This window comes from Neoarius graeffei, chromosome 14 (assembly GCF_027579695.1).
Source record: "Neoarius graeffei isolate fNeoGra1 chromosome 14, fNeoGra1.pri, whole genome shotgun sequence".
NCBI lineage: Eukaryota > Metazoa > Chordata > Actinopteri > Siluriformes > Ariidae > Neoarius > Neoarius graeffei.
This window is the reverse complement of record NC_083582.1, coordinates 39,739,626-39,767,276: the sequence shown is the minus strand read 5'-3', so window position 1 is coordinate 39,767,276 and position 27,651 is coordinate 39,739,626. Positions and strand designations below refer to the sequence as shown.

The 27,651-nt window shown below is 41.9% G+C and overlaps 1 protein-coding gene across 1 annotated transcript in view; it reads right to left on the bottom strand.

The window, feature by feature from the left end:
- Positions 1-17,424: 17,424 nt before the first annotated feature.
- Positions 17,425-27,651, bottom strand: part of LOC132898191 (sulfotransferase 2B1-like) — a 57,298-nt gene continuing 47,071 nt past the window's right edge. Inside the window, exon 7 of the transcript XR_009656463.1 lies at positions 17,425-19,207. The gene's annotated coding sequence lies outside the window, so the exon portion shown is untranslated. The remainder of the gene's footprint in view (positions 19,208-27,651) is intronic.

Genomic DNA, 27,651 nt, shown 5'->3' with positions numbered 1-27,651 from the left:
CAAAAATAGCGCCCCCAGTGGCGAAATATCACAGAAATTGGGTAACATGTCAGATGCCCAATGAGTGATTTGCGTGTGAAGTATGAGCAGTTTTGAGCAATTTGAAGATATGTTATGAATTTTTAAGCATGTAAAATTTTGCATTGAAAATTGATTGACGTATAACTTCTGAATGGTTTATCCTACGTGAAACGTATTTAGGAACTTTTGTCAGCCATGTCTGTAGATGATGTCTATCAATTTTGGTGACATTCCTATGAACGGTCTAGGAGGAGTTGCGCCGTTTTCGTGGCCATGCATTTCGCACAAAAGTGAAATTACCTTACTTCCTGTTGGGCGTGGCTAATGCATTGGCATTACATTTTTGTCCGGCTTAGTGAGATACATATGCGTACCAAATGGCATGCCACTACTACAAACTACATGGCAACCATGCACCTTAATGCGGGAGGCCAAAATCACAATGAGTTAGGGGGCGCTATAGAGGCCCTGAGGCCCGCCTGGATCTGGGCTTCTCGTTCTCAGTAGCGGTGGGAGTCTAAGAAAAAGGAGCCAAATTTCGTGCGATGTCGACCATGGCAAGCGCCCCAAAAAGGGTCTTGTAAAGAGTTTGCTTGCCAAGTTTGACAAATCAGAAGCTGCAATATCATTTCTGCCATAACCCGCACCCCCAGGGGCGAAAGTGCACAAAATTTGGCGTACATGTCAGGTGAGCTATGAAGAGTTTGCGTATGAAGTTTGATGACAATTGAGTAAACAGAAGATGAGATATAGATTTTTGAAGAATAAATTTTTTGGTTTTTCCCATGTCAGTAGGTGGCGCTATGCTGTACATGAGTGATTATGAGATGGAAAAATAAGTGTCCACAACAGCAACGCACTATCACAAGGTAGTGGTGTAAAGGAAAAGCATTATGGAATAATTTCCCAAAAACCCGTTTTGGAGAAATTGCGTCGGCCAAAAACAGCGCCCCCCATGGACGAAAATTCCCAAAATGTGGTATACATGACATGGGAGGTAGTAAGAGGGTGGCCGTGAAGTTTGACCAAATTTGAGGAAAGATTGGATTTTTTGCCCAAAAATAGCGCCCCCAGTGGCGAAATATCACAGAAATTGGGTAACATGTCAGAAGCCCAATGCGTGATTAGCGTGTGAAGTATGAGCAGTGTTGAGCAATTAGAAGATTTGTTATGAATTTTTTAGCATGTAAAATTTTGAAGTGAAAATTGATTGACGTATAACTTCTGAACGGTTTATCCTACGTGAAACGTATTTAGTAACTTTTGTCAGCCATGTCTCTAGATGATGTGTATCAATTTTGGTGACATTCCTATGAACGGTCTAGGAGGAGTTGCGCCGTCTTCGTGGCCATGCATTTCGCACAAAAGTGAAATTACCTCACTTCCTGTTGGGCGTGGCTAATGCATTGGCATTACATTTTTGTCCGGCTTAGTGAGATACATATGCGTACCAAATGGCATGCCAGTACTACAAACTATATGGCAACCAGGCACCTTAATGCGGGAGGCCAAAATCACAACTACTTAGGGGGCGCTATAGAGGCCCTGAGCTCCGGCCAAGTTTGGGCTTTTGGTGCTGAGTAGCGGTGGCAATTCTCGGAAGTGGTGCCAAATTTCGTGCGTTTTCGCCCATGGTAAGCGCCCCGAAAATGGCCCAACAGCGGAGAAAAATAAAGAAGAAGAAGAAGAAGAAGAAGAAGACGGAAGAATAATAATAGTGAACTCTTACAAGAACAATAGGGCCTTCGCCCATAGGGCTCGGGCCCTAATTAAAGCCGCAAGCGGCCTCGACGGGCCCTCGCGCCAGCGGCCAAGGGGGGCGGGGGCATGCGTCCCCGCGAAATACCTTCCACAGCTTCTTTGGCAAGAGACATTACTCCCACAATGGTGACAAAGCACAGAATTGGACACAGAGTACACGGTGCGCTGAGATGTTGTCATGGACAGAACATTTTATGCCATGGCTTCCCAACCAAATTAATGTATTTACCTCATCAGTCACCAAGCTATAGCTACATAGGATTGTCTTCTGTTAGACATCTATTAGTCTGTATGTAACGCTACAACACTTGCTCCCGACTGCCTACCCATTCCCCACAAGTCATGTGTGTTTAAGGCAACCAAAACAACATACTCCTGGTGCCTCATGATTGTAAACACCTCTCCTGCAACTGCTACAGCGCAATGAGCGCCCCCAGTGGTGAAAGTTCACCAAATTTGGTATACATGTCAAGGGACCTATGAAGAGTTGTTTTGTAAAGTTTGATCAAGTTTGACCAATCAGAAGCCGAGATATAAATTGTTGCCTGAAAACAGCGCCCCCAGTGGCAAAAGTTCACAAAATTTGGCACATATGTCAGGTGACCTGTTAAGAGTGTGCATATCAAGTTTGATCAAGATTGAGAAAATAGAAGATGAGATATTGATTTTTGAAGAATAAATTTTTTGGTTTCTCCCATGTCAGTAGGTGGCGCTATGCTACAACACTTGCTCCCGACTGCCTACCCATCCCCCACAAGTCATGTGTGTTTAAGGACTTGTCATGGACAGAAAATTTCATGCCATGGCTTCCCAACCAAATTAATGTATTTACCTCATCAGTCACCAAGCTATAGCTACATAGGATTGTCTTCTGCTAGACATCTATTAGTCTGTATGTAACGCTACAACACTTGCTCCCGACTGCCTACCCATTCCCCACAAGTCATGTGTGTTTAAGGCAACCAAAACAACATACTCCTGGTGCCTCATGATTGTAAACACCTCTCCTGCAACTGATACAGCGCAATGAGCGCCCCCAGTGGTGAAAGTTCACCAAATTTGGTATACATGTCAAGGGACCTATGAAGAGTTGTTGTGTCAAGTTTGATCAAGTTTGACCAATCAGAAGCCGAGATATAAAATGTTGCCTGAAAACAGCGCCCCCGGTGGCAAAAGTTTACAAAATTTGGGAGATATGTCAGGTGACCTGTTAAGAGTGTGCGTATCAAGTTTGATCAAGATTGAGTAAATAGAAGATGAGATATTGATTTTTGAAGAAAAAATGTTTTGGTTTTTCCCATGTCAGTAGGTGGCGCTATGCTGTACATGAGCGATTATGAGTTGGAAAAATAAGTGTCTACAACAGCAACGTACTATCACAAGGTAGTGGTGTGAAGGAAAAGCATTATGGAATTATTTACCAAAAACCCGTTTTGGAGCAATTGCGTCGGCCAAAAACAGCGCCCCCCATGGACGAAAATTCCCAAAATGGGGTATACATGACATGGGAGGTAGTAAGAGGGTGGCCGTGAAGTTTGACCAAATTTGAGGAAAGATTGGATTTTTTGCCCAAAAATAGCGCCCCCAGTGGCGAAATATCACAGAATTTGGGTAGCATGTCAGAAGCCCAATGCGTGATTTGCGTGTGAAGTATGAGCAGTTTTGAGCCATTAGAAGAATTATGAATTTTTAAGCATGTAAAATTTTGCATTGAAAATTGATTGACGTATAACTTCTGAACGGCTTATCCCACGTGAAACGTATTTAGGAACTTTTGGCAGCCATGTCTGTAGATGATGTCTATCAATTTTGGTGACATTCCTATGAACGGCCTAGGAGGAGTTGCGCCGTCTTCGTGGCCATGCATTTCTCACAAAAGTGAAATTACCTCACTTCCTGTTGGGCGTGGCTAATGCATTGGCATTACATTTTTGTCTGGCTTAGTGAGATACATATGCCTACCAAATGGCATGCCACTACTACAAACGACATGGCAACCAGGCACCTTTATGCGGGAGGCCAAAATCACAACGACTTAGGGGGCGCTAAAGAGGCCCTGAGGCCCGCCTGGATCTGGGCTTCTGGTTCTCAGTAGCGGTGGCAGTCTAAGAAAAAGGAGCCAAATTTCGTGCGTTGTCGACCATGGCAAGCGCCCCAAAAAGGGTCTTGTAAAGAGTTTGCTTGCCAAGTTTGACAAATCAGAAGCTGCAATATCATTTTTGCCATAACCAGCACCCCCAGGGGCGAAAGTGCACAAAATTTGGCGTATATGTCAGGTGAGCTATGAAGAGTTTGCGTATGAAGTTTGATGACAACTGAGTAAATAGAAGATGAGATATAGATTTTAGAAGAATAAATTTTTTGGTTTTTCCCATTTCAGTAGGTGGCGCTATGCTGTACATGAGCGATTATGAGTTGGAAAAATAAGTGTCTACAACAGCAATGTACTATCACAAGGTAGTGGTGTGAAGGGAAAGCATTATGGAATAATTTACCAAAAACCCGTTTTGGAGCAATTGCGTCAGCCAAAAACAGCGCCCCCCATGGACGAAAATACCCAAAATGTGGTATACATGACATGGGAGGTAGTAAGAGGGTGGCCGTGAAGTTTGACCAAATTTGAGGAAAGATTGGATTTTTTGCCCAAAAATAGCGCCCCCAGTGGCGAAATATCACAGAAATTGGGTAACATGTCAGAAGCCCAATGAGTGATGTGCGTGGGAAGTATGAGCAGTTTTGAGCAACTAGAAGATTTGTTATGATTTTTTAAGCATGTAAAATTTTGCATCGAAAATTGATTGACGTATAACTTCTGAACGATTTATGCTACGTGAAACGTATTTAGTAACTTTTGTCAGCCATGTCTCTAGATGATGTCTATCAATTTTGGTGACATTCCTATGAACGGTCTAGGAGGAGTTGCGCCGTCTTCGTGGCCATGCATTTCGCACAAAAGTGAAATTACCTCACTTCCTGTTGGGCGTGGCTAATGCATTGGCATTACATTTTTGTCCGGCTTAGTGAGATACATATGCGTACCAAATGGCATGCCACTACTACAAACTACATGGCAACCAGGCACCTTAATGCGGGAGACCAAAATCACAACGACTTAGGGGGCGCTATAGAGGCCCTGAGCCCCGGCCAAGTTTGGGCTTTTGGTTCTGAGTAGCGGTGGCAATTCTCGGAACTGGTGCCAAATTTCGTGCGTTTTCGCCCATGGCAAGCGCCCCGAAAATGGCCCAACAGCGGAGAAAAATAAAGAAGAAGAAGAAGACGGAAGAATAATAATAGTGAACTCTTACAAGAACAATAGGGCCTTCGCCCATAGGGCTCGGGCCCTAATAATAGTGAACTCTTACAAGAACAATAGGGCCTTCGCCCATAGGGCTCGGGCCCTAATAATAGTGAACTCTTACAAGAACAATAGGGCCTTCGCCCTATAGGGCTCGGGCCCTAATTAAAGCCGCAAGCGGCCTTGACGGGCCCTCGCGCCAGCGGCCAAGGGGGGCGGGGGCATGCGTCCCCGCGAAATACCTGCCACAGCTTCTTCGGCAAGAGACATTACTCCCACAATGGCGACAAAGCACAGAATTGGACACATGGCAACAATAGGGTCTCACACTGTACGGTGCTCGGGGCCTAATAATAATAATAATGATAATAATAATCCTTCAAAAACAATAGGGTCTCGCACTGTACGGTGCCCGGGCCCTAATAATAATAATAATAATAATAACTAGAAACTATATGCCAAGCAGGCACCTTAATGCGAGAGGCAAAAATCACAACACGTTAGGGGGCGCTGTAGAGGCCCTGAGGCCCGCCTGCGGTGGCAGTCTAAGAAAAAGGAGCCAAATTTCGTGCGTTGTCGACCATGGCAAGCGCCCCAATAAGGGTCTTGTAAAGAGTTTGCTTGCCAAGTTTGACAAATCAGAAGCTGCAATATCATTTTTGCCATAACCAGCACCCCCAGGGGCGAAAGTGCACAAAATTTGGTGTATATGTCAGGTGAGCTATGAAGAGTTTGCGTATGAAGTTTGATGACAATTGAGTAAATAGAAGATGAGATATAGATTTGTGAAGAATAAATTTTTTTGGTTTTTCCCATGTCAGTAGGTGGCGCTATGCTGTACATGAGCGATTATGAGTTGGAAAAATAAGTGTCCACAACAGCAACGTACTATCACAAGGCAGAGGTGTGAAGGAAAAGCATTAAGGAATTATTTACCAAAAACCCGTTTTGGAGCAATTGCGTCGGCCAAAAACAGCGCCCCCCCATGGACGGAAATTCCCAAAATGTGGTATACATGACATGGGAGGTAGTAAGAGGGTGGCCGTGAAGTTTGACCAAATTTGAGGGAAGATTGGAATTTTTGCCCAAAAATAGCGCCGCCAGTGGCGAAAAATCACAGAAATTGGGTAACATGTCAGAAGCCCAATGAGTGATTTGCGTGTGAAGAATGAGCAGTTTTGAGCAATTAGAAGATTTGTTATGAATTTTTAAGCATGTAAAATTTTGCATTGAAAATTGATTGACGTATAACTTCTGAACGGTTTATCCTACGTGAAACGTATTTAGTAACTTTTGTCAGCCATGTCTGTAGATGATGTGTATCAATTTTGGTGACATTCCCATGAACGGTCTAGGAGGAGTTGCGCTGTCTTCGTGGCCATGCATTTCGCACAAAAGTGAAATTACCTCACTTCCTGTTGGGCGTGGCTAATGCATTGGCATTACATTTTTGTCCGGCTTAGTGAGATACATATGCGTACCAAATGGCATGCCACTACTACAAACTACATGGCAACCAGGCACCTTAATGCGGGAGGCCAAAATCACAACGACTTAGGGGGCGCTATAGAGGCCCTGAGCCCCGGCCAAGTTTGGGCTTCTGGTTCTGAGTAGCGGTGGCAATTCTCGGAACTGGTGCCAAATTTCGTGCGTTTTCACCCATGGCAAGCGCCACGAAAATGGCCCAACAGCGGAGAAAAATAAAGAAGAAGAAGGAGAAGGAAGAAGAAGAAGAAGAATAGTGAACTCTTACAAGAGCAATAGGGCCTTCGCCCATTCGGGCTCGGGCCCTAACTAGAATTTGGTGCACAAGGTTTAATTTTCTTTGGGTTTTCTGAAATCACAGGGTCAAAAATGTACATACGCTCACTTAGATTATTAATTCAGAGGTGCTGAAACTTCCAAAATGTGTCTTATCTTGCCAAGGCCAAGGTCTCTTAACTTCCTATTAGTGATCATGATTGACTACAGCTGGTAGCTTCTCTGTGCCTTCATAAAAAGGGTTTGTTTACAGCACTCATTGGATTGACCAACACACAGTTAAATGGGAAAGTCCAAGGAGCTCAGTGCAGATCTGAAGAGGATCACAGATATACACAACTCTGGAATGTCTCTTGGAGCCATTTCTAAACAACTGCAAATTCCAAGATCAGTTCAAACAATTGTATCCAAGTTATTGTGAGGTGTAGTCACTTTGCCAAGCCACTTTGTTTCAAGAAAACTCAAACTGTCACCCTCAGCTGAAAGGAAATTGGTTTGGATGGTCAGGAACAACCTGGGAACCACCATGGCACAGCCCTGCCATGAACTGGAAGCTGATGGATCACTGTCTACAGTTCAAATCACTATGGGCTAAGAGCCTGCTATCCAAGAAATAACCCCCTGCTCCAAAATTGACACCTTCAAGCTTAACTAAAGTTTGAAGCTGACCACACGGACAAAGAAAAAAGCCTTCTGGAGGATAGCTGTATGGTCAAATGAGACAAAGATTGAGTTGTTTGGCCACAATGACCACCATGTACAGAGGGACACTGTACCAGCTGGTGGTGGTGGTAGGATCATCATGCTCTGGGGCTGTTTTGCTGCCAGTGGAACTGGTTCATTGCACAAAGTGGATGGAATAATGAAGGAGGACTACCTCAGAATTCTTTAGCATAAACCATCAGAAACTTGAACACAACTTAGGACTTACAACAGGACAACGAACCCAAACACATATATCAGAGCTGGTTGTGGAGGATAAAGCAGGCTAACATTAAGCTTAAAACAAGTCCTAACTTCAACCCTATTGAAAATATATGGACCATGCTTATAACTCGAGTCCATGCCAAGAAAAAAAAAAACGAATTTAACTGAACTCTACCAAATCTACCATGAAGAGTCATGAAATATCCAACCAGAATTCTGCCAGAAGTTTGTTCGTGGTAAACAAAAATGTTTGGTCAAGGTAAATCTTGTGAAGAGACATTTTACCCAAGTATTAGGTGTGCTGTATGTATAATTTTGACCCTGTATCAATTTCAGAAACTCCAAAGAAAATTAAAACTTGTCCACTAAATTCTAATGTTTTTTTAATTAAAGATGTATGCTGTACAATCATTCTGCCACAGAAAAAGAACAGTTCAAAGAAATTACTGAAAGCCCAAATATTGCCATGACATTCATGTCCCTGTATGTAAACTTCTGACCACAACTATCTGTCTTATATATATTACATTCTCCACCTTTAAAGCAGTATTTGCTGTGTCGGACTACCTTTTGAGTTTGGTTTAAGTCTGTTGGCTGCTTTCTTCTGAGCTGAGGGCAGGTTGAGTAGGCAAACTTCCATCCATTATCTGTAGCCACTTATCCTGTCCTCCAGGGTTGCAGGCAAGGCAAGTTTATTTATATAGCACATTTCATACACAGTGGCAGTTCAATGTTCTTTACAGAAGTAAAAGCAAAACAGTGAACAATAGAGAATAAAATTACATAAGAAATATAATAAGAATTAAACAATAGTAGAAATAAAATAATAAAATTAAGTAGAAGTTCAAATGGGGGGGAAAAACCAGCAGAATAAAATAGAATAAAAGTTAAGTAAAATTTGAAACATGCAGAGACTGTTAAAGTACAGATTATAAAACATGTAAAGAAGACAATATTAATTATTTAACAGAAAGCATCTGAAAACAGCTTGGTCTTTAACCTAGATTTGAAGCTGCCAACAGCAGGAGCATTTTTAATGTCCTCTGGCAGTTGGTTCCATAGCTGCACTGCATAGTAGCTAAAAGCTGCTTCACCATACTTTGTTTTAACAACAGGTTTTAATAGTAAATTTTTCTGTTGCGATCTGGTAGATCTGATTGGGTTAGGCCACTGCAACATATCAGAGAGGTAATTGGGCCCTGTACCATTTAGAGATTTGTACACCAGCAGCAATGCTTTAAAGTCAATTCTGTAGCTTACTGGAAGCCAGTGTAGGGACCTTAGAATTGGAGTAATGTGCTCTGTTCTTTTTGTTCGTGTGAGAACCCTAGCCGCTGCATTTTGAACCAGCTGAAGTCGTTTGATGGTCTTTTTTGGCAGGCCTGTGAAAAGGCCATTGCAGTAATCAACCCTACTAGAGATGAAGGCATGTATCAGTTTTTCCAGATCATTTTTTGTCAAGGACAGCTATCCACCAAAGAGCACAATTTGTGCTAGAAAAGTCATGGAGCTTAAATCAGAGTTGAAAGCCCAGCAGTCACTCTTCACTAAGCACGCCTTGGTTGGGAAGGTCATGGACTTCTCTCACATGATGACAGTGGTGGTCAAACGGATAACCTCGATTCAAGGAAAATCTCTTCAACATCGCTTATTTAAGGTGTTACTGGATGAGCTTGACGCCGCTTACGGAGACCTAATTCTCCATGCTGAGGTTTGGTGGTTGAGTTGCGGCAAAGTGCTACAGCGATTTGTTGACTTGCTGCCAGAGATGAAGACTTTTCTGTCAACGAGGAATGAAGAGCATGAAGAACTCTTAGATGATGCATGGCTACTTGACCTGGGATTTCTGACAGACTTAACAGCAAAACAACACACTCAACACTGAGATCCAGGAAAAAGATAGACACCTATCCCACACATTTAAAGAACAGGGGGCTAACACACTTTGGATCCACTTACCTATGTGAAATGGCATTTTCACAGATGAAAATAATCAAATCAAAGTATAGGGAGCTGCCTTACTGAGACACCTCACAGACTGCCTCAGACTGGCTGTCTGTAGCTATGAACCAAACTACAGTGCACTCACTGACAGTATTCAATAATAGCCATCACACTAACTTGTGAACATAACTGCAAAAGTTTTGCCTTCTAATGACATTGTAAAAGTGATACAGCATAAGATGGGACACAGAAGTGCACTTAGTTTCATTAACTGGGAATTTTATTGGCATAGGCTACATTACAGTTTTGCTTTCTTCAATGTTCAAAGGTAGCTTAAGTATAGTAACTTATGTGAAGCAAGTTGATATGCATCACACTTAATTGTTATCACTGGATCTGGTTACTGTGTGTAAACTGCATGGATTTGTTTTTTACGTCCACCATGAACAAGATAATCTGCATAATTCTACAACCCCGATTCCAAAAAAGTTGGGACAAAGTACAAATTGTAAATAAAAACAGAATGCAATAATTTACAAATCTCAAAACCTGATATTGTATTCACAATAGAACATAGACAACATATCAAATGTCAAAAGTGAGACATTTTGAAATTTCATGCCAAATAGTGGCTCATTTGAAATTTCATGACAGCAACACATCTCAAAAAAGTTGGGACAGGGGCAATAAGGCCCACTTTACACGGGGACGGTCTGAAACAAAAACGCAAAAGTCCGTTTTCATTCTCACTTTTTTCCGCGTCTACACGACCGTTTTCAAGGAGGAAATCTGCGTCTATACGGTGACGCATAAATGTGTGGAATTCAATTGGATGTGCATGCCAGGCGGCTAGGTGGTGCTGTGAAAGACCTCCGCTATGTCTGCACGCATGCACAACGTTTTCCGTCTTGTCTGATCTGCACATCTGCGCTGCGAAAACTTTGACTACTCTGTCTATGGCTACTCGTGAGGTTAAGAAAAACTTCCTCCGACGAATTGGTGTATCCAAAAATTCATAAAGGTAATTACATACCCGCCTCTGTTCATTAATGGTATATGTGCAGATTCGGTATAGATGTTCGAAGGACTCCTGGACGTTTATTAAAGCTGCCAGAGCAGCTTGAAGGTCCATTGGATCGACGTAATCAGACATGCTCTTACTTTTTTACTTACTTTCTTACTTCCCGGGCTGGCATGTGCAGTATATGACATATGTATGACGTAAACGCGTACCCGACATGAGCAGATCCGAGCAGAGTTTCGCGTATTGGGTAGTTTAGACGGATATGCAACGGGGGCTGTTTTTAACTTATCCACTCTGGAAGGCATTTTCAATTTTTTCCGTTTTTCAGCCTCGGAAACGCCATCCCCGTGTAGACGAAAGGCACTTCCGATAAAATATTTAGTCGTTTTTACTTGACAGCGTCCTCGTGTAAACAGGGCCTAAGAGGCTGGAAAAGTTAAAGGTACAAAAAAGGAACAGCTGGAGGACCAAATTGCAACTCATTAGGTCATTAACATGACTGGGTATAAAAAGAGCATCTTGGAGTGGCTGCGGCTTTCAGAAGTAAAGATGGGAAGAGGATCACCACTCCCCCTAATTCTGTGCGGACAAATAGTGGAGCAATATCAGAAAGGAGTTTGACAGTGTAAAATTGCAAAGAGTTTGAACATATCATCATCTACAGTGCATAATATCATTAAAAGATTCAGAGAATCTGGAAGAATCTCTGTGCGCAAGGGTCAAGGCTGGAAAACCGTACTGGGTACCCATGATCTTCGGGCCCTTAGACAGCACTGCATCACATACAGGCATGCTTCTGTATTGGAAATCACAAAATGGGCTCAGGAATATTTCCAGAGAACATTATCTGTGAACACAATTCACCATGCCATCCGCCGTTGCCAGCTAAAACTCTATAGTTCAAAGAAGAAGCCGTATCTAAACATGATCCAGAAGCGCAGACATCTTCTCTGGGCCAAGGCTCATTTAAAATGGACTGTGGCAAAGTGGAAAACTGTTCTGTGGTCAGACAAATCAAAATTTGAAGTTCTTTATGGAAATCAGGGACGCCGTGTCATTCGGACTAAAGAGGAGAAGGACGACCCAAGTTGTTATCAGTGCTCAGTTCAGAAGCCTGCATCTCTGATGGTATGGGGTTGCATTAGTGCATGTGGAATGGGCAGCTTACACATCTGGAAAGACACCATCAATGCTGAAAGGTATATCCAGGTTCTAGAGCAACATATGCTCCCATCCAGACGACGTCTCTTTCAGGGAAGACCTTGCATTTTCCAACATGACAATGCCAAACCACATACTGCATCAATTAGAGCATCATGGCTGCGTAGAAGAAGGGTCCGGGTACTGAACTGGCCAGCCTGCAGTCCAGATCTTTCACCCATAGAAAACATTTGGCGCATCATAAAATGGAAGATACGACAAAAAAGACCTAAGACAGTTGAGCAACTACAATCCTACATTAGACAAGAATGGGTTAATACTCCTATCCCTAAACTTGAGCAACTTGTCTCCTCAGTCCCCAGACATTTACAGACTGTTGTAAAGAGAAAAGGGGATGTCTCACAGTGGTAAACATGGCCTTGTCCCAACTTTTTTGAGATGTGTTGTTGTCATGAAATTTAAAATCACCTAATTTTTCTCTTTAAATGATATACATTTTCTCAGCTTAAACATTTGATATGTCATCTATGTTCTATTCTGAATAAAATATGGAATTTTGAAACTTCCACATCATTGTATTCTGTTTTTATTTACAATTTGTACTTTGTCCCAACTTTTTTGGAATCGGGGTTGTATAATGCCGATAGAAAATAGGCCACATGCCTTTATTCTTTGTATTGGTATGACTTAATTATTTGATATGCTAGTATCAATATTTTCTTGGTTGTATCAAATTGAAAGTTGGACCAAAGTATTTTGTGTAATTCAAATAGGTTGCCTAAATAAAAGGCCTTGAATTGGAAGTATTTTGGCTGTCTTTCTCTCAACGCTTCAAAAGGTAGAGCTTGTCTTCCAACAGGGCTGAGGTTAGGGATCTTGGGCTTAAAAAGGCTGGTGACCACTGATATAGAGGAAGCCATGGTCAAAAGATTTGAGAAGCAGCTGTGGGACCAAAAGGTTGCAGGTTTAATTTCCTGGACCAGTAGGAATGGCTAAAGTGCCCTTGAACAAGGTACCTAACCCCCAACTTCTCCCCAGGCTGCTCTGGGTGTGTCGTATATCGCTCTAGATAAGAGCATCTGCTAAATTCCATTAATGTAATGTATGAAAAGTGTCTGATCTTACAGAACAATAAGGTTCTATCTGCATTCGGCTCATGTTCAAAAATTTACTTTTTGAACTGTCTCAGAAATTTGAAAGTGTACTTTTTTAATAACTTTGAGTGTGTGGGGTTTTCTTGTACTGTAACTATCCAGTACCAGTTAAAAGTTTGGACACCCCTTCTATGTCTGTGAAGGTTCTCAGTCATCCAGGTAATAGTAAACCGTAGGTGCTAAACATGGGCGTCACCACCATTGAATGTGAAGGGGACATGTCCCCCTCACATTTCATAATTCTTCGTTTGGACCCCCCCACACATTTAACATAAAATATTAGTTCACCCAGCGCCGTTTCTATTGCTTCGTGAAAGAATCCATTCCACTTGATCGATAAGAGAATACACAGACCACTGAAAATCCACTCTGGGTTTTCCGGGCGTTCCAGACAACAACTCACCACGCGCGAGTGAAGTGAATCTCAGCGCGAGCAGAGAAATGTTGGTGCAGCTGCTGGAAAGTGGAGGAGGTGACGTCAGTCCCATTGCCGCCTCACAATGTCTAGCTTTTGCTAAAACCTTATTCTTTTGTTATGTGCCCTCAAAATTAACCCTAGGACATGTTAAATTAATATTCAACTAAACAGTGAAATAAGCTTAGCCTAATGGGGTATTCTTGGTTGATGATGAATTGTTTGCAGTATTTGCTCCTCCCCAGACACAATGGACACAAGGACATTCTTTACAAAGAAGCGGAAAGTCAGTCAAAATTTCCCCACAGGACAGGGGTTTTTTTTGTCCCAATGGAAATGTTAGTGCAGTTAGCTGGCTAGTCAATGTTAGGAGATGTATCAGCTAGCTTAACGTTAGCTATCATTTAATTCAAACCCAGTAGGCCTGCCTTACTGTAATGCCAAGAATGAGGTCAAGTCTGCTCTGATGATATTTATTGATTCCTTGTTTTGTCTGGTCTTTGCCAGTTTTCTGGAAAGTAAGATGGGAAATCAGTGTACGGGGAAGGAATAGTAGAAAGGAAAGTAATGGAGAGAGATGGATGTTATTCCAGGTGGATTGTGAAGGAAAGGGGGATAAAAGTTATGAAGTGGTAGAAATTGTGGTGGCACCAATATAAGAAGGAGTTATATCTATAAATCTATTTGTTATACTAATCTGTAAATGCTACTGTAGTACCACCATTGCATGTAGGTTGACAAAACTGCACTTGTTCATTGTGTGAAGTTATCTTTTATGTGTCATTGCTTAACCCAGTGTAATTTTGTGTTATGAAGACTGCATGATGCCATGCCATTTTTGTTATGAGTATCACTAAATCGGAAAAAAGTAAAATGCACCCACTAAAGTCACCAGTGGCGGCTGGTAGTCTTTCAAACGGGAGGCTGGTCGGTTACGATATTTCCAGATTTTAAAAGAAAAAACATCAATTTTGCCCATACTCTTGCCTCTAATCTGGCTGATTGTTGGCAGCGTCACAAACTGTGAAATAACAGGTTCTTTTGGCCCATTAGCCTACTGTCCAATATACATGATGGTGGTGTTGGGGGGGGGGGGTATATTTTAACATTTTATATTTTAAAATTGTGGCATGTTGTTTAAAAATTGATCATTATTGAAAGCAGCTCTTTGTCAGGAACCTCAGCAGTAGAGCTGGGTGCCACACATTTCATTCAATGACACTTTCCCTATATTTTACTTATTTTGACTGAGAAATGTTTTATTGACAATTTTGATAACCCTTCACTTTTAATCCAGGTCTGTAGTGTGAAATGTTCTCGGCTGTGTTTTTGTTTAAAAATGTTTTCCAAATTGTAGCTGTGTTTAATTCATATCCAGAAAAATATATATTCCAATATAATATACTCAGCATAAACATTTTAAATAGATTCTATATTTTTGGTCCATCCATGACATATTACTAAAGTAGCCTATTTACTGTTGTTGATGTGGGTCACTTGCTGTTAGCCAATTCACTTTCTCGTACCAGGAGAGCTGAAAGGAACGAGTATTATTCCCTACCTTTTTCACCAAGTCAATTTGAGGCGTTGGTCTACCCTGCTCTTTAATTTTAATTTTTTCCTCGAAAGGAAGACTGGCAAATGGCTTCGCCAAAATTAAATCAGCAATGCTTGGCCTCCGTGCGCAGCTTTCTTGCTAGCTGACTAGCCCCCTCAAGTTCAAGTTCAGTCACTCAAATAAACGAAATTTCTGGAACTAAGATCGCAAACTTGACAACACTATATTTACACTTTATTTACAATGGAAATATATACAAACTAAAAAAGCTGGTAGAAACTGTATGTAATGAATGAAATCGAAATGTAAGCTGATCTCTTACAATACACCACAGCACTTGCGAATCCGCATGGGACTGAACTGAAATTCACCGCTGCCTGTCTATAGTTGAAACGAGCTGTCAATCAAAGAAAATATCCGGCCACTTTCACCAATCACCAGTCTCCTCGCGTAAACTGCCATGTCCCTCCCATGTGAGGCTCGGAGTCTGTAGGCGGGCATTTTCGCAGTATTTGTCCAATAACCGTCTTGCATTTTGAGATTGAAAAGCGCATAGCTCCCAAATGCCATTGAAGTCCACTGAGGCTGCGCTGCATCGCGCTGTCACGAGGGGGAAAAACTCACACACACATTAAAGTTATAAGGGCATTTTTAGAGGAGGCTGAGCCTCCCTCGTTGTCTTAGAGCAATCGCCCGTGAAAGTCACTGTTGGTGGTGAACAAAATTGCACCTGTCCATTGTGTGAAGTTATTTTTTATGTGTCACCGTTGCTTGACACAGTGTGATTTTGTGTTATGAAGTTTGCATGATGCCATGTCATGCCTGGTCATTGTGTGAAATTATGAATATTCTTATTTTTTAAACATACAGTTGAGTGTCACTATTGCTTGGCCCAGTGGCATGTTGTGTTACATCTAAAACTAAATAGAAAACACAAAATAAAAAGTAAAATGCACCCATTAAGTCATTGTTGGTGATAAATTGTGTCACATTCATCTCATTATCTTAGGCGTAGCGGTGGGTTTAAAAACAGGCTGATGAATATATGGACTAGTTGAATGAGGACTTATTGTTGAGACTCTAAAATAGTCATTGAATTAAGTGACTTTTGTAGGTAAAATTAGGTGTTTAACAACCTGTTAAAAATACACCAGAATGCAGGAAATGGCATCTAATTAATTAAAAATTTTCTGGCGGAGGACCCCCCCCCCCCCCCACCAGTGTGTCCCCCCCCACATTAAAAATGCTTCTGACGCCCCTGGTGCTAAAAGAAGGCAACTGGATTTGCTTGAAATTCTTGAAGACATTTCACCTCTCATCCGAAAGGCTTCTTCAGTGCTGTCTGACTAGTGGGGAGTTCCAGGTATTTATCCTCTAGTGCAGGGGTTTTCAAAGTGTGGGAGAGTCAGCCCCCCCTCAGAGAGCAAATAAACAACAGCGCCCCCCCCTCACAATTTTTGTTGTTGCTATACTTAATGTTCCATTCGTATTTAAAAAAAAATGGTTGTTGTACACATTTTAATTTTTTTCTTTTACACATTTTAAACATCTGTGCTTTTTAAAACATCCTTTTTTACACATTTTAAACATCTGTGCTTTTCTTTTTAAAACATCTTGTTTTACACATTTTAAACATCTCATAGCATCGTTAGCTAGCACCTCTTGGCAGACAACACACTGTGGCAGTGGAGCATCTTCAGATCCAGTCCATGAAAATCCAAACTTTAAATAATCGTGGTCATACTTCCTTCTTTTTTCAGTCCCCCCAGGATTTCGCGGGCCTTTTTTGTGATTGTTGCGGGCTAAAATGTCTGATGTTGCGGGGGGGGTTCCAAAAAATTGCGATGAAAGTTGCGGTGTTTTTTAGGTTTTTGTTGCGATTACATTGCGGGAGGAAGTGAAAGTTGCGAGAAACTGTTGCGATTTTCTCTTTTTGTGATAAAAATTGAGTGATATGTTAAATATTAAGTTATTACTGAAAAACTATTGATTAAAAAAAACAGACACTGAGAAATGGTCCTATAAACAACTTTACCAATATAAAAGATTACCAGGACTACATTAATGCAGAAAAATAGGCTTTACTTATCCAAATGCACCTGTTGGTTCAAAAGTTAAAGTGCAGAGAACCTCACAGCACAACATGAAGTTACCTTAAAATATAATATAAATGCCTCAGCTTTCATGTAAGAAAAAAAACTATTAATACTAGTACTGTGTGCAGGCAGTCTCTCCTGAAGACTAAATTAAACAATAATTATAAACTAATAAAATAAATGGCTCAGGCTTCATAGAAGAAAAAAACAATTTGAACAGAATCTCACAGTATGATGCTGAAGCTGCCTAAACAATGGAAAATAAAATACCATTTTGGCAAAAATGTTGGCATCCATTAATTTCTTGTATTAAGTAAAAAAATAATGTAAAGTGCACACAGTCCTTCACTGTAAACATAACACACTTTCAGTAACAGAATTTAAGCCTATATAAACATTGTCTCGCACATGCAATGTTGCCAGATACTGCTGACGTTTTCCAGTCCAAAATATGTTCAAAATCTGCCAAAATGCACTTAAAACCGCTCAGTCTGGCAACACTGCGCGCATGCTGCTTCTCTTGAACGTATACACGGAAGTAAGGCGGAAGTTAGTTTGTCGACGTCACCTCGACGACGCCAACGATTGGTCAAATTTGCGGGAAGGTTGCGGTGATTGGATATAATTGCAACACCGCCCTGAATTCGCGGGGATTGGTTGAATCGTAACATCGCGAAATCCTGGAGGGTCTGGTTTTTTGCTTGGCCCAGACTCTGTCTCCTCACTCACTGTAGCTTTAGGTACTAAAAATCGATCCATTTTGTCTCTGGCAAAGGCTAGCTGAAGTTCGCGAAATGTCTGCAATAGTAACTTATTCTGGCTTATGTTTCCTCACGTTGCGCCCCCCCTGAAGAACTCTGGCGCCCCCCAGGGGAGGCGCGCCCCACACTTTGAAAATCCCTGCTCTAGTGGATCAAAAGCAACCCAAAGGAGATTCAGTAAGGTCACCTGGGTCGCTGAGTCATCCTGTAGGTGTAGGTCACTGGGGGCCAGGTGTGAAGGGTGTTAGCAGCCTAGAGAGTCATTAGGGTCATCTGTGGGTCATTGGTTCTCTCTGTCATCCTCTGAGTCATTGAAGTCAGCTGAGTTTTGGTGAGGGTGTGTATTCAGTTGTCTGGGAAGTGTGCCAAGGACTGCATTGTAGGTGGCTGATAAGTGTCAAGTCAAGTTTATTTTTATAGTGCTTTTAACAATAGACATTGTCACAAAGCTGCTTTGTGACAGAATTTTAATGACTTTAAACATGAGCTAATTTTATCCCTAATCTATCCCCAATGAGCAAGCCTATGGCAATGGTGGCAAGGAAAAATTCCCTCAGACGACATGAGGAAGAAACCTTGAGAGGAACCAGACTCAAAAGGGACCCCATCCTCACTTGGGTGATAATGTGATTACAACATTTTAACAGTTTTAGCATGAAGTCTGGGCGGCACGGTGGTGTAGTGGTTAGCGCTGTTGCCTCACAGCAAGAAGGTCCGGGTTCGAGCCCCGTGGCCGGCGAGGGCCTTTCTGTGCGGAGTTTGCATTTTCTCCCCGTGTCCACATGGGTTTCCTCCGGGTGCTCCGGTTTCCCCCACAGTCCAAAGACATGCAGGTTAGGTTAACTGGTGACTCCAAATTGACCGTAGGTGTGAATGTGAGTGTGAATGGTTGTCTGTGTCTATATGTCAGCCCTGTGATGACCTGGCGACTTGTCCAGGGTGTACCCCGCCTTTCGCCCGTAGTCAGCTGGGATAGGCTCCAGCTTGCCTGTGACCCTGTAGAACAGGATAAAGCGGCTACAGATAATGAAATGAAATGAACACGAAGTCTGTTTCATTGATGTTATAACTCTTCATTGAAGGAAACTTGAGTGCAAAACTGTTCATGACAACTGCAGTCCTAAAGTTAGCAAGTCAACTGTAGTCCTCAGCCATAAAAGCATTACTGCAAGTGTCCAGAGCATCTTCCAAGTGTGACTTTCATCTGTCCATATGGGGCCGTCCTCCACAGGAATGATGTGATGAGAGTCCAGCCAGACACAGGGCATCAGGATGGATCAGGCAGGTCTGAGGAGCAGAAGAGGTCAGCATCTCAATCAAAGGATTGACCTGTAACTCAGAAGGATAGATGGGGGGAGGGGGAGAAAACACAGGTTGTTAGCAGAGGTGGAAAGAGTACTAAAATATTATACTCAAGTACAAGTACTGTTACTCTGATGAAATTTTACTTAAGTACAAGTAAAGTTGCCAGACAAAAAATCTACTCAAGTAAAAAGTAGATCATTTAAAATGTACTTTGAGTAAAAGTAAAACGTTACTTTTAACAATGGGTGTTTTCTGCCTCCATTGTGTTGTGCAAAAATGAAAAAGAAGAGGAAACAAGGATATATGTACATCTCAACCCAGATGTTTTATTTAAAGGAAGTGTATCAAATTGAATGCTTAGGATAATGCTGCATTAAAACTGAGACAAACAAAAAAGGTCAATACACACAGTCATGTCGTTTACATCGCCCTGGCCACACACAAAGCATTGTACACGAAATATGAAAGTGAAATGTTGCACCGAAATCTCGTAGCTTGCCTGTGTGCACTGTGTGTTATTGAACAATTCAATTCAAACATTATTTGTTTTGCTTAGTATTCCTTTCTGGCCTGTTGGATGTAGAATGGTAGGAGGACTGATCATGTCAGGTTGGCGAGCTAACTTGCTTGCATGATTAGCCAACCGAATAACAGACTAGTTACCGTTATGTTACAGTACCAACAGGTTGCTACTTCAACATTAGCAATGCCATCCACTATTTTTGGAATATAACCAGCCTATTGTCGGTTTTACTATGGAAAGGCAACATTATGATCAGGGGCGCAGATACGTTTTTTGAACTGGGGGGGACAAAAAACTGGAGGGGACAAAGCTGCCAGCAAACCAACCCCAACCCCGATATGCCTGTCAAACATGTTGTGGAATGGTAATTAGTCTTTTGATTTTTCCGTGAGGTTTGCCTTATGCAAAGAAAGACAGCATAGACGTTTTTTCCTCCCTATAAGTGGGGGGGACCGAACGAGGTGAATTTAAATCTGGGTGGGACGAATCCCACCCGTCCCACCCTCTATCTGCGCCCGTGATTATGATGCCAATGACAATACTTACCTCAACATGCTTGCGCAGATTAGACGTCGAATTTTTGTATGCCGCAATGGTTGTCTTCTTGGGCACACATAATCTGCATTGCATAATGAAACTGTCACCCCTTTTCTCTACGAAGCTGAAGTGATCACGTATGTAGGGCCAGGGGTGCACTTAATTACTGGAAGAAATTGCGTTTTCTGCAGGGTTGTCCACCACAGGTTCCTCGGTCTCCTCCATGTCCGCAGGGGCGCTTTATCAACACCCGTGGCCCAGGGGCTAGGCCCCTCATAGGCTACCTGTCAACCCTACCCTTACTGTTGGCCATGAAAACACTCTTATTTTATTTGCAATACGTGTCAAGCATTTACAGTGTAAGTGTGTAATTAGCCTAGAAGCCTACGATAAGTTACGTTTGGCTCAGTGTAGCTGCGCAAGGCCCACGCTCACATCGCTCAACACATCCGACCACAGAGGGAGAGAAGAATGCGCGCATTATCATTACAGAGCCAGTTCTGATTATTACCACGGACAGGACAGTGATACTGCGTAACTTTCACGCAGGGGCATGGCCAGAGATAACCACACAAGCGCGCGTGCGCTAATGTAGACCTATGTGTTGTAAACATAAAACACACACACCTACAGACAAGTCCTTTTAAAAAATAAAATACATAAAAATAGCTCGGCGGCATGAAAACAAACATTCACTGCAACCCTGGTGCAAATCCTGGCCAGGATCCTACCAGGATCCTAACCAAGATCTTGTACAGGATCTGAAATATAATCCTAAAGGATCTTGTCCAAGATCCTACAGGATCCTGTACAAGATCCTACAGGATCCTGTACAAGATCCTACAGGATCCTATAGGATCCTACAGGATCTTGAATGGGATCCTGTAGGATCTTGGACAAGATCCTGTAGGATCCTAACCAGGATCTTGTACAGGATCCTATAGGATCCTGGTAAGATCCTACAGGATTTTGTGAAGGATCCTACAATATCCTACAGGATCTTGTACAGGATCCTACAATATCCTACAGGATCCTGTACAGGATCCTACAACATCCTACAGGATCCTGTACAGGATCCTACAACATCCTACAGGATCTTGAACAGGATCCTACAACATCCTACAGGATCTTGAACAGGATCCTACAACATCCTACAGGATCCTACAGGATCTTGAACAGGATCCTACAACATCCTACAGGATCTTGAACAGGATCTTACAACATCCTACAGGATCTTGAACAGGATCCTACAACATCCTACAGGATCTTGAACAGGATCCTACAACATCCTACAGGATCTTGAACAGGATCCTATAACATCCTACAGGATCCTGTAGGATCTTGGACAAGATCCTTTAAGATTATATTTCAGATCCTGTACAAGATCCTGGTTAGGATCCTGGTAAGATCCTGCTAGGATCCTGGCCAGGATTTGCACCAGGGCTTTTAGATGAATCACATTATTATGAAGGTTATTTTTCAACCAAACATGCTGTTGATTGTACTAGGTTTCATAGTTGAATAAATATGGAACACTGCTCTTTATAACTTTATTCAAGCAAACTCATGAAAACTGTAACTCTGAAATATTATCATGGAATAGTTAAAATTGTCTTCCATATTCACATTATTATGGTTTGTTGAAATAAAGGTCATCATATTTAGCTATATTTAAACCCTAAATCACATATAGTATGTGTGAGCCCTCTTCTGCTCTTGTACAGAAGGATATTTATTTAAGTTTAAAAAAACCTCGCAAAAAAACTTTAAATGCACTATCTATTCAAGAATTTAGGGCTAGCAAGCCTTGTTTCCATGTGTAACGTTCACTAGGTGTGGGTGGAGCACAGAGGACGGCAGGACAGAGACTGAGTCTGCAAAAACTCATTTATTTTCACTTTTCAGTGGAATAGCTTTCTCTCTCAGCCACGCACGCACACACATTCCAGTTTCTGGTTGTGGAGAGAGCTCTCCTCCGCTCTCGTTCTCCCTCCTTATATAGGGCACGGTCACTGGGAAGACACACAAACAGGTTAATTGCTCTCAGGTGTAGTGATTCTGCCACTTACCTTCCCTGACTCCGCCCTCCTGTCACAGACCGGCGCTTGACCACGCCCCCGCTGCCACACCATGCTACCCTGAATTTGCTGAATCAGAGTACTGGGAATTCATTCGGCAAGAACCTACTCAGGATCCTGTTGGTATCCAGTTAGGATCTTATTCAGGATCCTACTTAGGATCTTGTTAAGATCCTACAAGAACATACCCAGGATCCTGTTTGTATCCAGTTAGGATCCTGTTCAAGATCTTGTTTAAGATCCTACACAGGATCCTGCTGCAATTGAGTTAGGATCTTATTCAGGATTGTTCAAGATCTTGTTTAAGATCCTACAAGATCCTACTCAAGATCCTGCTGCAATTGAGTTAGGATCTTATTCAGGATCCTGTTCAAGATCTTGTTTAAGATCCTACAAGATCCTACTCAGGATCCTGCTGCAATTGAGTTAGGATCTTATTCAGGATTCTGTTCAAGATCTTGTTTAAGATCCTACAATATCCTACAGGATCTTGTACAGGATCCTACAATATCCTACAGGATCCTGTACAGGATCCTACAACATCCTACAGGATCCTGTACAGGATCCTACAACATCCTACAGGATCTTGAACAGGATCCTACAACATCCTACAGGATCTTGAACAGGATCCTACAACATCCTACAGGATCCTACAGGATCTTGAACAGGATCCTACAACATCCTACAGGATCTTGAACAGGATCTTACAACATCCTACAGGATCTTGAACAGGATCCTACAACATCCTACAGGATCTTGAACAGGATCCTACAACATCCTACAGGATCTTGAACAGGATCCTATAACATCCTACAGGATCCTGTAGGATCTTGGACAAGATCCTTTAAGATTATATTTCAGATCCTGTACAAGATCCTGGTTAGGATCCTGGTAAGATCCTGCTAGGATCCTGGCCAGGATTTGCACCAGGGCTTTTAGATGAATCACATTATTATGAAGGTTATTTTTCAACCAAACATGCTGTTGATTGTACTAGGTTTCATAGTTGAATAAATATGGAACACTGCTCTTTATAACTTTATTCAAGCAAACTCATGAAAACTGTAACTCTGAAATATTATCATGGAATAGTTAAAATTGTCTTCCATATTCACATTATTATGGTTTGTTGAAATAAAGGTCATCATATTTAGCTATATTTAAACCCTAAATCACATATAGTATGTGTGAGCCCTCTTCTGCTCTTGTACAGAAGGATATTTATTTAAGTTTAAAAAAACCTCGCAAAAAAACTTTAAATGCACTATCTATTCAAGAATTTAGGGCTAGCAAGCCTTGTTTCCATGTGTAACGTTCACTAGGTGTGGGTGGAGCACAGAGGACGGCAGGACAGAGACTGAGTCTGCAAAAACTCATTTATTTTCACTTTTCAGTGGAATAGCTTTCTCTCTCAGCCACGCACGCACACACATTCCAGTTTCTGGTTGTGGAGAGAGCTCTCCTCCGCTCTCGTTCTCCCTCCTTATATAGGGCACGGTCACTGGGAAGACACACAAACAGGTTAATTGCTCTCAGGTGTAGTGATTCTGCCACTTACCTTCCCTGACTCCGCCCTCCTGTCACAGACCGGCGCTTGACCACGCCCCCGCTGCCACACCATGCTACCCTGAATTTGCTGAATCAGAGTACTGGGAATTCATTCGGCAAGAACCTACTCAGGATCCTGTTGGTATCCAGTTAGGATCTTATTCAGGATCCTACTTAGGATCTTGTTAAGATCCTACAAGAACATACCCAGGATCCTGTTTGTATCCAGTTAGGATCCTGTTCAAGATCTTGTTTAAGATCCTACACAGGATCCTGCTGCAATTGAGTTAGGATCTTATTCAGGATTGTTCAAGATCTTGTTTAAGATCCTACAAGATCCTACTCAAGATCCTGCTGCAATTGAGTTAGGATCTTATTCAGGATCCTGTTCAAGATCTTGTTTAAGATCCTACAAGATCCTACTCAGGATCCTGCTGCAATTGAGTTAGGATCTTATTCAGGATTCTGTTCAAGATCTTGTTTAAGATCCTACAAGATCCTACTCAGGATCCTGCTGCAATTGAGTTAGGATCTTATTCAGGATCCTGTTCAAGATCTTGTTTAAGATCCTACAAGATCCTACTCAGGATCCTGCTGCAATTGAGTTAGGATCTTATTCAGGATTCTGTTCAAGGTCTTGTTTAAGATCCTACAAGATCCTACTCAGGATCCTGCTGCAATTGAGTTAGGATCTTATTCAGGATTCTGTTCAAGGTCTTGTTTAAGATCCTAGAAGATCATACTCAGGATCCTAAAGCATTTGAGTTAGGATCTTATTCAGGATCCCACTCAAGATCTTGTTTAAGATCCTACAAGATCATACTCAGGATCCTGAAGCATTTGAGTTAGGATCTTATTCAGGATCCCACTCAAGATCTTGTTTAAGATCCTACAAGATCCTACTTAGGATCCTGAAGCATATGAGCTAGGATCTTATTCAGGATCCTACTTAGGATCTTTTACAGGATCCTGATACTTTTTCAAGATCTTATACAGGATCCTGTTCAAGATCCTATCACTTCCAAGATTTTGGCTCCTTCTAGGATCCTATTTAGGATCCTGCACAGGATCTTATATAGGATCCTATTTCTACTTAGGATCTTAAATAGGAATGTAATCCTGTGCAAGATCCTATTTCTACATAGGATCCTATTCAGGATCTTAAATAGGATCCTGTTCCTATGTAGGATCCTATTCAGGATCCCATTCCTAAATAAGATCCTATAGGATCTTACAGGATCCTACAGGATCCTGTGTAGGATTTGCATCAGGGAAGACAAGGTGCCCTAGAATCGCCATCAGTTTTTAATATCTATATGGACTTTGTTGTCAGGATTGCACAGCATGAGATATCAAAACTGTACCCAGATACAGGCTTCAAGTTCAGATATTGCATTCCAAATGAGGTATCCACAAGAGAAATGCGTACGAAAGCACGGGCATCAGGAGAGGGTTGCATAACAGAGATTCTATACGCAGATGATCAGGCCATACTTGCTGGATCCATCGAGGAGCTTCAGAATATTCTTCAGTTGTATGATAAGACCTACACCCGCTTTGGTTTACAAATATCATATGTCAAAACAGAAACAATGGCTTTTAACGTCAATGAGGATATCAAATGTAAACCAAGTATCATTTCCCTTGGCGGCACTAATATTAAAAACGTCCGCACCTTTAAATATCTTGGTTATAATGTCAGCAACTGTGATGAATCCTCACACTTCCTGCATGCTAGGATAAGTGCTGCATTCATGAAATGGAATGAACTGAAACACGTTCTAACTGACCACTGAATACTACTAAAAACCCATATAAAGTTCCTAGTGGCATGCGTTCGATCTCGCCTCCTGTACAGCACACAGGCATGGCAACTATCATCCAGTGAAATTCACAAAATTGAGGTAGTGTGGCACGGCTTCCTAAGGAAAATGATTAAAGGTGGATATAAACGAAAGAATGCCCCTGACCAAAAGAACACTACAAATGAAGATGTAGACTGGAGCTACAAGATGTCCAACGCTGACCTCCGGAAACTGACAGGAACCCAGGATATAAAACTATCCTGCTACGTACAACAACTAATATATATTGCTCACGTTTGCCGGATGGGCAATAACCAAGTGCAAAAGCAGCTCCTGTTTGACAAAAATGGTTACAAATGGACGAAATGGGAAAATCTGCTGGGCATAGACGCCCCACAGATAAGACGTATGATGATGGACAAATCAAACTTTGAGCAACTGCTGCAACTGCTACAGCAGAAGCACCCCTAGAGAGTTTAACTTTTGACAGGGGAACATGATGATGATGATGAAGGTACTTGGCTCGGCGGCCACATGAAAGGTAAACATCATGGACAGCGGCCAAACTCATAACTCTACAGACCGAAATACACGAAACCAAGTCCTACTAGGGTCTATTTTACCGATCTATGTTCAAGCATCATGCAAGTCTTCCTTCTCCTTGAATAAGACCGTGCATTCAACTGCCTTTTTGACATGACTGCATCGAAATACCACTTGCAACAATATTTCACGCACTCCATCAAGAAAAAAGTTAAACATGATGAACATGGGCATACTGTTTTGAGCATACGATTTTTTAAAAAGAAACTAGCTACATCAAAGTCCTTCAATAAACCCATCCTTTAGCACAAATGAGCTTAACCTAGTTCAAAGCATGACGCTAGCAGTAGCTGCATAAGGCAAAATCATGTGGGCCTTTCGTCAACAACAAGCCACGGCGGACAAACATTAATAATCAAGCGTCCTTACCTTAAAACGTTGTCTTGACCACAGAACTTCTCAAGTATTTCACTTAAATCCACACGGGTTAACAACACACCCAACACAGCTAGCGAGAAATGTGGATCTGCGCTAGCTTTGTATTGCTGTTCCCCTCAGTATGCTTACTCTGTCTGCTGTCCGAACTGTGAACATTATAGGCTACAATCTTTTCATCATTTTCTTCAGTAGATGCCGTTTTAGACATTTTATTATCCCCATCGAAATATGCTATTATACTAACAGGATTATAACTCAAATCACACGACACGTATTCAAATCACAACTGATTTTACTGTTGGACAGATCATAGCATATCTAGCCTAGCTGCACATAGCCTAGCTGCTGGTAGGCTGATAACTGATAAGTAGCTGATATTCTGAACAGATTGGTGATCCTTACCTTAAAAAGTCTGTGACTTTAGGCAATGATTCTATCATTACCTGCATCTCTCTCTTTTTTTCCTTTTATGCGCCCCGCTAACATGTGAACGCTTCATCTTTCAAAGCCTCTAAATTTGTGTCTCTGTAGTCTGCAGTCTTTGGCGCGCTTTCGTGCGTGACGTTACATTTTGTTACATTTTATTCTGGTACAGTTGTGGGTGTTCGTTTCGCGAACCACATCCACCATGTCTCTTACAGCAGGCTACTGTGCGCTCATTTATTTCTAACCTTATTTGTATCCGTACATTAATGTAGGCCCACGATTCCGACAGTTTATTATTTTATTAATATTACAAGGCCCCTGATTGGCTGTGGCCCAGGGGCTTGAGCCCCCCGAAGCCCCCCCCCCTTAAAGCGCCGGTGCATGTCTGCCTTCGTCTGTGTGAGACTCGCGCGCGCGACAACTGTCCTTCCCGTGATTCATTTCCAGAACGCATTTCCCCTTCTCCATTTTAGCCTTTTTTTATTTTTATTTATTTATTTTTTTTACTCAGTAACAGTTGTGATGTAAAATGTACCGAAGTACACTACTTAAAAGAAAACATACTTAAGT